This window comes from Narcine bancroftii, chromosome 6 (assembly GCF_036971445.1).
Source record: "Narcine bancroftii isolate sNarBan1 chromosome 6, sNarBan1.hap1, whole genome shotgun sequence".
NCBI classification, from domain to species: Eukaryota; Metazoa; Chordata; class Chondrichthyes; order Torpediniformes; family Narcinidae; genus Narcine; species Narcine bancroftii.
This window is the reverse complement of record NC_091474.1, coordinates 125654479-125666457: the sequence shown is the minus strand read 5'-3', so window position 1 is coordinate 125666457 and position 11979 is coordinate 125654479.

The window sequence follows — 11979 nt, the reverse complement described above, 5'->3', positions numbered from 1 at the left end:
GAGAGAGAATTTTAGCTTTTACTTCGTTGATAGCAAGACGAGCAATTTTAATGAAATGAGTAGATAACTCTCCACTCATGCATACTCAGTGGTTACATGATGTCATGTCCTATTTAAGCTTGGAGGAAATTAGGTTCAACATTAAAGATATGAAGTTCCATTTTGACAAGGTGTGGGACCCTTTCACAAATTACTATCATAATTGGAAGATTTAAAAGTCTGGATACTCCTGACTCCATCTGGTGACTGAAGGTTGCTATTCAATCCATATCTTTACAATTCTTTGAGTTAACCTTATTTAGAGGGATGGGTTAGATTAGTCAGAGGATTTTTTTTTCAGATTAATTAAACATGGGTTTAAATATGGTTTATAAAAGGATTGTTTAATTTATCTTATCTATTTTCTATCCAAAATGATACTGGGATATATTAGGAGAATGGGATAAATTTGATGTCTTAAAAGAAAAAAGTCAAATAAACAATTATAGATTGGTTTTTGATTTACATTATATGTTTAATGTATGTTATCTATATGCTATGACCTGTTTGTTATTTATTAGATGACTTTGTATATAGGATTTATATATTAAACTCAATAAAAATATTTTAAAAAGAAAAATGTGCAATGGGCCACAGCTGGTCTGGGGGCCGTAATTTGGCCAGTCCTGGTTCACAATACATGATCCAAAATGCAACCATGACTGTACCAGTGTCCCATTGTCTGAGATGGAAGTAAATAAATCAAATTTCCGTCTGATCTCGGGTAGAGATTTGGCATCTCTCTGGACCATTTTAAATTTGAGCAGTGGTTCTCAACCTTTTTCTTTCCACTCACATACCACTTTAAGTAAACCCTATGCCATCAGTGCTCTGAAATTAGAAAGGGATTGCTTAAGATGGTATGTGAGTGAGAAGGGAAAGTTGAGAATCACTGTTCTAGACCCAACTGTTACTGAAATATTTTGCTTGATAAAAATTGTCATTGGCCCATTTCCTTTGGAGATATGAAACCATGCACATAACGAGTCAAATAGGTACGATCAAAAGAATGGTTTTCAAATATTTTCTTTCCACCCTCATCCCACCTTGATCAATCCCTTACTAATCACAGAGCACCTATGGCACAAGAGAATACTTAAAGGGATATGTGAGTGGAAAGAAAATGGTTGAGAACCACTGAATTGAAAGTTGTGGGGAGAGGAGCATGGTTGCAAAGGCAGGAGGTATTAGGCGGAGAAGGGAGGGCACAGCAGCAAGCAAGGGGAGGAGGGATGGCCAGGTGAATTTAGAGGGAAGTGGGGCAAAGGAGAGCAGGTTAGCAGAAACAGAAGAAGTCAGTGTTAATGCCTTCCAGTTAGAGAGTGCCCAGACAGAAAATCAGGTGTTGTTCCTCCAATTTATGCGTGGTCTTGGTGGGATAGTACATGAGGCCATGGACAGACATGTGAGTATGGGACTGGGAAGCAAGACGGAAATGGTTGGCCACTGGGTGGTCCCGGTCACTGGTGCAGACAGAGTAAAGGTACTCAGCTGAGTGATCTCTAAGTCTCTCTGATGTAGAGAAGGCCACAAAGTGAACACCAGATGCAGTAAATCAATCCTGCAGATACACAAGTGAAGTGTTTCTTCACTTGAAAGGCCTCCATCCTCCATACAGGTATTAAACCACTTTACTTTTTCTGGACCAGAGGCCTGACCAGTCACCCTCTACCACCACCCTCCTCTGCTTGGTAGAACTTGTCATCACTCTAAACAGTTTCTCCTTTGAATCAGTTTACATCTTTCAATTCATTAGCTCTGGGTACCTGCATGGGTCGCAACTACGCCTGCCTGTTTGTGGACTTTGTGGAGCAATCATTGCTGCAAACCTACACAGGCAAGGCCCCTCAACTCTTGCTCTGCTATATTGACGACTACATTGGGTCTGCCTCATGCAAGTCAACTTCATTCACTTTGTTGCCCACTTCCACCCCAATCTCAAACTCACCTGGTCCATCTCCGATAATACTCTTCTTTTCCTGGATCTCTGTCTCCATCACAGGAGACAAACTTTCCACTGACATATATTACAAACCCACCAACTCCCACAACTACCTTGTCTACACTTCCTCACACCCTATCCACTGCAAGGATTCTATTCCCTTCTCAGAATTTCTCCATATCCACTGCAACTATTTCCATGATGAGGTCTTCCTGTCTAGATCCGAATGTCTGCCTTCTTCCACAAATGTGGTTTACCCTCCACCATCATTAACTCAACCCTCACCCGCATCTCCACCATTTCCCGTTCATCTGCCCTGCCCCACTCTGCACCCAGACGCAACAAACACAGGATCCCCCCCTTGTCCTCACCCATCAGCCTCTGCATCCAACACATTGTCCTCTGGAATTTCCAGCACTTACCACGATTCCACTTCTGATCACATCTTCCCCACTCCTCCCCTCTCTAACTTCCATAGGGCCTGCACCCTCCATGATTCTCTTAAGTACTCATCCCTCCCTACCAATTCTGCCTCCCCCCCTACACCCCCTTCTCCAGCACCTTGCTCTGTGGTTGCAGGAGGTGCCACATCTCTTCCTGGGGCCCCAACCAGGCCTTTTAAGTGAAGCAACACTTCACTTGTACATCTGCAGGATTGATTCACTCTTGTGACCTCCTCTACATCGAGAGATTTGGCGCTGACTGGGAGATCGCTTCACTAAGCACCTTTGCTCTTTCTGCACCAGTGACAGGGACCTCCTAGTGACCAACCATTTCAGTTCTGTGACTCACTCCAATACTCACATGTCTGCCCATGGCCTTGTAGTATCCCACCTGTAAACTGGAGGATCAATACCTGATTTTCCATCTGGGCACTCTCCAGCAAGATGGGATTAACATCGACTTCTCCAGTTTAGAAACAAAAAAATTCCACCACAATACAGACCCTTCAGCCCACAAAGTTGTGTTAATCATGCCTTAGAAATTACTGGGCTTTCTCATACCCCTCTATTTTTCTAAGCTCCATGTATCTATCCAAAAGTCTCTTAAAGGACCCTAACATGATGCCATAGGGTTAGGACGTAGGAACCTGACCCTCCTGGTGAATTAGTAAAAAAGTACTGAATTAGTACTTCGCTAGGATTCTACTAAATAGAATAATACCTAGTGTCGCTGAGAATATTCTCCCAGAATCACAGTGCGGCTTTCGCGCAAACAGAGGAACCACTGACATGGTCTTTGCCCTCAGACAGCTCCAAGAAAAGTGCAGTGAACAAAACAAAGCGACACCGTGAGCAGGAAAGGGCTTTGGCAAATACTAGAGCGCATCGGATGTCCCCCAAAGTTCCTCAACATGATTATCCAACTGCACGAAAACCAACAAGGTCGGGTCAGATACAGCAATGAGCTCTCTGAACCCTTCTCCATTAACAATGGCGTGAAGCAAGGCTGTGTTCTCGCACCAACCCTCTTTTCAATCATCTTCAGCATGATGCTGAACCAAGCCATGAAAGACCCCAACAATGAAGACGCTGTTTACATCCGGTACCGCACGGATGGCAGTCTCTTCAATCTGAGGCGCCTGCAAGCTCGCACCAAGACACAAGAGAAACTTGTCCGTGAACTACTCTTTGCAGATGATGCCGCTTTAGTTGCCCATTCAGAGCCAGCTCTTCAGCGCTTGACGTCCTGCTTTGCGGAAACTGCCAAAATGTTTGGCCTGGAAGTCAGCCTGAAAAAAACTGAGGTCCTCCATCAGCCAGCTCCCCACCATGACTACCAGCCCCCCCACATCTCCATCGGGCACACAAAACTCAAAACGGTCAACCAGTTTACCTATCTCGGCTGCACCATTTCATCAGATGCAAGGATCGACAATGAGATAGACAACAGACTCGCCAAGGCAAATAGCGCCTTTGGAAGACTACACAAAAGAGTCTGGAAAAACAACCAACTGAAAAACCTCACAAAGATAAGCGTATACAGAGCCGTTGTCATACCCACACTCCTGTTCGGCTCCGAATCATGGGTCCTCTACCGGCACCACCTACGGCTCCTAGAACGCTTCCACCAGCGTTGTCTCCGCTCCATCCTCAACATCCATTGGAGCGCTCACACCCCTAACATCGAGGTACTCGAGATGGCAGAGGTCGACAGCATCGAGTCCACGCTGCTGAAGATCCAGCTGCGCTGGATGGGTCAGGTCTCCAGAATGGAGGACCATCGCCTTCCCAAGATCGTATTATATGGCGAGCTCTCCACTGGCCACCGTGACAGAGGTGCACCAAAGAAAAGGTACAAGGACTGCCTAAAGAAATCTCTTGGTGCCTGCCACATTGACCACCGCCAGTGGGCTGATAACGCCTCAAACCGTGCATCTTGGCGCCTCACAGTTTGGCGGGCAGCAGCCTCCTTTGAAGAAGACCGCAGAGCCCACCTCACTGACAAAAGGCAAAGGAGGAAAAACCCAACACCCAACCCCAACCAACCAATTTTCCCTTGCAACCGCTGCAATCGTGTCTGCCTGTCCCGCATCGGACTGGTCAGCCACAAACGAGCCTGCAGCTGACGTGGACTTTTTTTACCCCCTCCATAAATCTTCGTCCGCGAAGCCAAGCCAAAGAAAACTGAATTAGAAATGTTTTAAACTATTAAAAACTTTTAAAGTACATTTGAACACTGTTATAACATTAAAAAAAATGCCTCCAAAGGATAAAACTGTTGATGCCTTACCTGGAGCCTGATGTGAAGAGAAGACCTAGAGAGATCTGAGGCCTACTGCAAGTTCGAGCTACTCCCTGGGTGAGTGAACCTGTTGAAGGAACTTCTGCCGATGTTAGTCTCCCGCTGCAATGGAGAGATGGCATCAGAGAATAACCCAGAAGTGCATTGGGCATGTGCAAAAAGCCGGGGCCTTCAGAAACGCTGTTGGAAGAAGAAGAGTCAGATTCGCCAGAGACCAGCAATGAAGAGGAAGATCAGCAATTAGAAGCTGAGGTACTGAAAGAAGCTAAGTTTGAAAAGTAAAAGTAGAAGATATAACCAGCATTGATTTATTAATAAAAGAATTTCATGAAAAGAGAAATGAAAGGAGAAATAAATAGCCCGAGATGCTGTAAATAAAATGAAGAGAAAATTTGACAAATTGGATGGGAGAATGAAAAAAATGCAGGGGGAAATGCAGCTTGTGGATGATTCCACCACTGCTCTAATTATAGACAATCAGACGCTTCAACAAAAAAGTGGATATATTAGAAAATTTTAGTATAAGCAATAACATTAAAATAGTGGGTCTTAAAGAAGGAGTGGAGGAGCAAGATCCAATTGCCCAGTACTTAAGAAATAGATTACTGAAGTACTGGGCCAATGAATTTTGATCGTCCTATAGAGATTGAAAGAGCTGATTTATTAAAAAGAAGAGAATTTAACATAGTTAAGAAGATTCTTTGGGAAAATATCGATTTGTGTTGTGTCACCCTACAACTTTGAAGATTTTCTTGGTGAAAATAAGTTCTTTTCGAACTTTGTGCAAGCAGAATTTGTGCAAAATCTTCCAAGAGCCCAGGTGGAATGAAGAATCAGAACAATTGTTATCAATATGTTTTGATGGACTAAAATTACCTGGCAGTTCATGCAGGATTGAATAATCTAAAACACTGGCTAATTTTTCTTGTTGATTTTTAAAAATGTTTAAAAATTCTTTTATGTATGGATTAAATGATATACCACAGGGGCTAGGGAGGAGATGGGTTTGACTCCAACTTTATCATGTGGGTAACTGTGACCTTGGTCTCAACCCGTAAAATAGAGAGAGTTAGTGTTGGGTAATATCTAACCAACACCTATTGGGGAGATTTTATTTTGCTTATATATAGTTATAAATACGATAAAATGTATGGTCTAGAATTAAATCTGTTTTCTTTCTTCTATCTGGATTATCGGAGGAAGTGCGCGCCAATACACTGGATGTTAAATAAGAGAGTTGAGGGAGGAAGAGTCACAGGCGGAGGCAGAGGAAGGAGTGGATTATCAAGATGAGGAACATAGTGAAATTTTTAAAGTTTAATATTAATGGGCTAAACGGGAAAATGAAAAGAAAGAGAGTATTAGCACATATTAAGAAAATAGGAGTTGATTTATCTCTTTTGCAAGAAAAACATTTAATAGAAAAAGAACATTTGAAGCTAAAGAGAGACTGGGTTGGGAACATAGTAACTTTTTTGTTTAATTCTAAGGAAATAGGAGTGGCAATTTTGGTGAGAAAAAAAATCTCCGAATTAAAAAGCAAAATGTAGTAAGGGAGATAATGTGATGGTGCATTGTCAAATATATTTGGAATTATGGACTCTTAAATCTCTAAGCACCAAATGTGGACAATGAACAATTTATACAGGAAACATTGAATTTAGCAGAGGCACATGAGAATATTTTAATAGGAGGTGATTTCAATATTTGTTTGGATCCAAATTTAGATAGAACTCCTAGAGGAATTTCAAGAGCTGAAGCAGCAAAAACTACATTGGTATTAATGAGAGACTTCAACTTAATAGATGCGTGGAGAATTCATCGAGAGAAAGGGATCATTCTTTTTATTTAAATAGGCATGATTCTTATTCTAGAATTGATTTATTTTTAATTTCAGCACAAAATTATATTAGAAGCAGAATATAAAGTGAGAATTTTGTCTGACCATTCACCTTTATTAATGATGATTATATTGCCTGATAAAGAGAAATAATTTATAGATGGAGTTTTAACTCATTATTATTAAAAAGAACAGATTTTCGGGACTTTATTAGAGAACAAATACAATTCTGTGATGCAAACTTGAACTCCGTTAATGATAAATTTGTAATATGGGATGGTTTGGAAAGCACATTTGAGATGTCAAATTATCAGCTTCTAAAATCAAGAAGGAGTATATGAAAGAAGTAGACCCATTAGAACAAGAAATAATGGTTTTGGAAAAAAATCTTCAAAAGAGAAGCTGTAAGGATAAACGTAGGCCACTAATTAATAAAAAAAACTTCAATATAATAGATTACAAACTTATAAAACATTACTAAACAGAGGTATTATGAGTTAGGTGAACGATCTCATAAAGTACTTGAAAGTGGAACAGGTATCAAGAAATAATGCAATTAAAAATTATTTGAATGTCGTTAGTTATAAATCTCAAAATAAACAAATCTTTTAAGAAGTTTTATTCTAAATTATATAGGTCAGAGTCTTTAAAAGATGAGAATAAAATAGATAGATATTTATCTCAGATAAATAGAACAAACAGAATTAAGTGCTAATTTTACATAACTAGAAGTGAAGGAGGTAATAAGTTCATTATAAAATAATAAAGTACTGGGAGAAGATGCTTTTCCACCTGAATTCTATAAAAAATTTATTGATTCCTATCTTTATGGAAATGTTTGATCAAGCATTAGTATCACATACTCTTCCAGAATAATTTTCAACAGCAATAATTACTGTGATACCAAATAAAAGGATAGAGACCCTTTGAAACCTTCATCATATAGACCCATTTCAGATTATAAGATTCTTAATAAAATACTGATGAATAGGATGACTAAATTACCTAAATTAATAAATATGGATCAGACAGGCTTTGTAAAAAAGAAATAATCAGTGGACAACATGGCCAGATTAATTAATGTTATACATTTAGCACAAAAAATAAAAGATTTAAGGGTTGCTGTGGTTTTAGTTGCTGAAAAAGCCTTTGACAGATTGGAATCGAACTTTTTGTTTAAAGTGTTGGACAAATTTGGGTTTGGTCAAACTTTTATAAATTGGATTAAGGCATTATATAATGACACTAAAGTAGTAACTAATGGACAAATATCCGCTCTATTCCAACTGATGAGATTAAGTACACAATGATGCCCCTTATCCCTAGCCTTGTTTATACTAGCTAGAAGTCATTTGCAGAGGTAATAGGAGCGATTTGAAAATTAAGGGATTTAGGTTGGTTAAGAGGAACATAAAATTAATTTATTTGCAGATGATGTTTTAATATATTTGACAGAATCTGAGACCTCCTCATGAAAATTACACCTTAATTTGGAAGAATATGATAAGATTTTTGGTTATAAAATAAATTAGAACAAAAGTGAAATTATGCCTCTTATGGAGATTACAGTCATTGTCAAAGAAATACTTAATTTAAGTGCCCAAAAGATGTGATTAAATATTTAGGGATTTGTATGGATAATAATTTAAAAATATTATTACGTTGAATTATTTGGCATGACTCAAAAAGGTTGAAGAATAAAAAATGGATGACCTTATCTATAACGTTAGTAGGAAGGGTTAATTGTATTAAGATAAATATATTCCCAAGTGTACAGCATCTTTTTCAAACCTTACCTGTATTATTGCCACAAAAGCTTTTACAAGAATTAAATAAATATGTAAGGACATTTCTTTGGAAAGGTAAAATGTCAAGTTTCTACAGAAAGATTAACATGGAAATGTGAATTGGGAGGCCTAAGAATTGTTACCAAGCAGCTCAAATGAGATTCCTTACCTCTCTTGTTTAAGGAGTAGAAAAACCAGAGTGGGTTATAATAGAATTGGATAAATAGGAGAGAGATTAGCAGAAGAATGTATATATAAATGGGACTCAAAATTAATAAACGGGTGTTAAAGAGACACCAATGTTGAAACACTTGATTATTATTCGGAATAACAATGTAAATGACAAATTTGGAACAAAAGGAAGTATATCACCAAAAATGCCTTTATTCAAAACTATTTTGTACCTTTTTCAAATTGTTTTTGTAAAGTTATTAAAAATATTGAAAATTGTTATAAACAAAGCCAATTAAAAATACTCTAGTAATACTCTTTTTTGTTATTTTCAATTGAGAGGATATTTAAGGGAAAAGTTAGGTCCAGAGATGGGGTTACCTATTTGTAGTGAGGTCAAAACTCTTATTAGGAGAGGAAATACTAAGAAATGTACTTCTGCAATGTATCTTTTATTGCAAACGGGAACTATTAAACAAGGAGTATATAAATCTAGACGGAAATGGGAATTAGATTTGAATATTACAATTGATGAGCAAAGATGGTCGGATCTTTGTCAAGATTGTATGGCAAATGCTATCAATGTAAGATATAGATAGTTCAATATTTTTTTACATCAATAATATTTGATGCCACAAAAATTGAGTAGAATGAAATCAGATTTATCAGATCAATGTTTTAGGTGTGATGAAGAGATAGGTACTTCCTTGCATTCAACTTGGTCATACCCCAATGCAAGAACTTTTTTGGGCGGATTTAGATAATTTTTTTTTAGATTTATTCCTAATGGGGAATATTGAAGGAAACAAACCCAATTTAAAATTATCATTATATCAAATGAAATTTGTTAAAATGGGAAGAAAATATATTGCAGTGACTTGGAAATCAGATTCACATTTAGGTATAGGAAGATGGGATGGAGAAATTCAAAGCTGTATCCCTGAAGAGAAAATCACATATAAATTTGAGAAATAAACATGGTATATTTTTGCAAATGTGGAAATATTAGGTCTAATTATGTAGAAATGTTCTTCCAGCCTCTTAAGACTGGTGTCAATCTTCTTTCTTAAATTTATCATATAAACTTTATTGGAGTCTAGTGTGTTGGAAAGGGGTACTCTTGAGTAATCCATGATGCTGTCTTTCTTATTTTATACTACTACATATATATATCTATCTATCTAAATGTGTGTGTGTGTATAAATTTTTTTATTTATATATTTTGTGGGGGGGGTGAGGAGTTGGGGAGGGAGGAAAGGGGAGGAGTTATAACCATCATTTAATGAATTAAATTTTCTTAAATTTAAACATTTATCGTTCTATATAATGGTTTATTAATTACATGTATGAAAAAATGTAAATAAAATATTAAAAAAGGACCCGAATGTATTCACCTCCATTGCCTTTACCACAGCCCATTCCATGCACCCACCACTTCCTGCATAAAAAAAATTACTCCTGACATCTCCTCTGTACCTACTCCCCAGCACCTTAATAAACCCATGTCCTCTTGTGGCAACCATTTTAGCCCTGGGAAAAAGCCTCCGAATATCTCCATGATCACTGATTCTCATCATCTTAAACACCTCTATCAGGTCATTTCTCATCCTTCGCCGTTCCAAGGAGAAAAGGCCGAGTTTGCTTATCCCATTTTCATAAGGTATGCTCCCTGAAACAGGCAACATCCTTGTAAATCTCCCCTGCACCCTTTCTATGGCTTCCAGTAGTGAGGTAACCAGAACTGCACACAGTACTCCAAGTGGGGTCTGACCAGGGGTCCTATATAGCTGCAACATTACCTCTTGGCTCCTAAATTCAATACCATGATTAATGAAGGCCAATGCATCATATCCCTTCTTAATCACAGAATCAACCTGCACAGCTGCTTTGAGTGTCCTATGGACTCAGACCCCAAGATCCCTCTGATACTCCACACTGCCATAGTCTTACTATGAATACTATATTAATCATATTTGAGCTACCAAAATGAACCATTTCACACTTATCTGGGTTGAACTCCATCTGCTATCTCTGCCCAGTTTTGCATCATATCAATGTTCCGCTGTAACCTCTGACAACCCTGCACATTATCCACAACATCCCAAACCTTTGTGTCATCAGCAAACATACTAACTCATCCCTCTACTTCATCATCCAAGTCATTTATAAAAATCATGAAGAGTAAGGGTCCCACAAACATTACCTAAGTTGATGGAAGGAGAAGGAAAGAAAAGAATGGACTCAGTAGAATTTCTGGTGTATTTTTGTTGAATGACAACATTGTCTGACTGGCTTAATGCAACCTAGATTGTATACCTAAAATGGATGAGAGGGGGGGGTGGGGGGATGGCTTGGGAGGAGGGAGGGGGGGGGAGAAAAAGTCACTGTATATGTGTGAAAAAGAAAAAGTGTATATCATGGCTAATGTGATTTATGGTGTGAAAAATAAAAAATTTTAAAAAAAAAGAGTAAGGGTCCCTGACAGATCCCTAAGGGGCACCACTGGTTACTGTGCTCCATGCAGAATGTGACCCGTCTACAACCACTCTTTGGCAAGCCAGTTCCGGATCCACAAAGCAAAGTCCCCTTGCACCCCATGCTTCCTTATTTTCTCCATGAGCCTTGTATGGCACTCCTTAACAAATGGCTTGCTGAGATCCATATACACGACATCTACTGCTCTTCCTTCATCATTGTGTTTAATCACATCCTCAAAAAATTCAATCAGGTTCGAAAGGCACAATCTGCCCTCTAAAAACCATGTTTATTATTCCTAATCATATTATACCTCTCCAAATGTTTATAAATCCTGCCCCTCAGGATTTTCTCTATCAAATTACCAACCACTGAAGTAAGACTCACTGGTTTATAATTTCCTGGGCTATCTCTATTCCATTTCTTGAATAAAGGAACAATATCTGCAACCCTCTGATCCTCTGGAACTTCTCCCATCTCCATTGATGATTCAAAGATCATTGCCAGAGGTTCAGTAGTCGCCTCCCACAGTAGCCTGGGGTACTTCTCATTTGGTCCCGGCGACTTATCCCACTTGATATTTTTTAAAAACTCCAGAACATCCTTTCTCTTACTATCTACCTGCTCAAGCTTTTCAGTCTGCTGCAAGTGACTGCCCAAACAATCACCAAGATCCCTTTCCAGAGAGAATATTGAAGAAAAACATTCATTAAGTACCTATACTTTTTCCTCCAGTTCCATACACACTTTCCCACTGTTACACTTGACAGGTCCTATTCTTTCATGTCTTTCCTCTTGCTCTTCACTTCACATACTCTTGGGGTTTTCCTTAATCCTGCCCCCTAAGGCCTTCTCAAGCCCCCTTCTAGCTCTACTAATTTCCTTTTTAAGATCCTTCCTGTTAGCCTTATAATCTTCTAGTTCTCTAATATTACCTGGCTCTCTGAACCTTTTGTAAGCTTTTCTTTTCTTCTTTGACT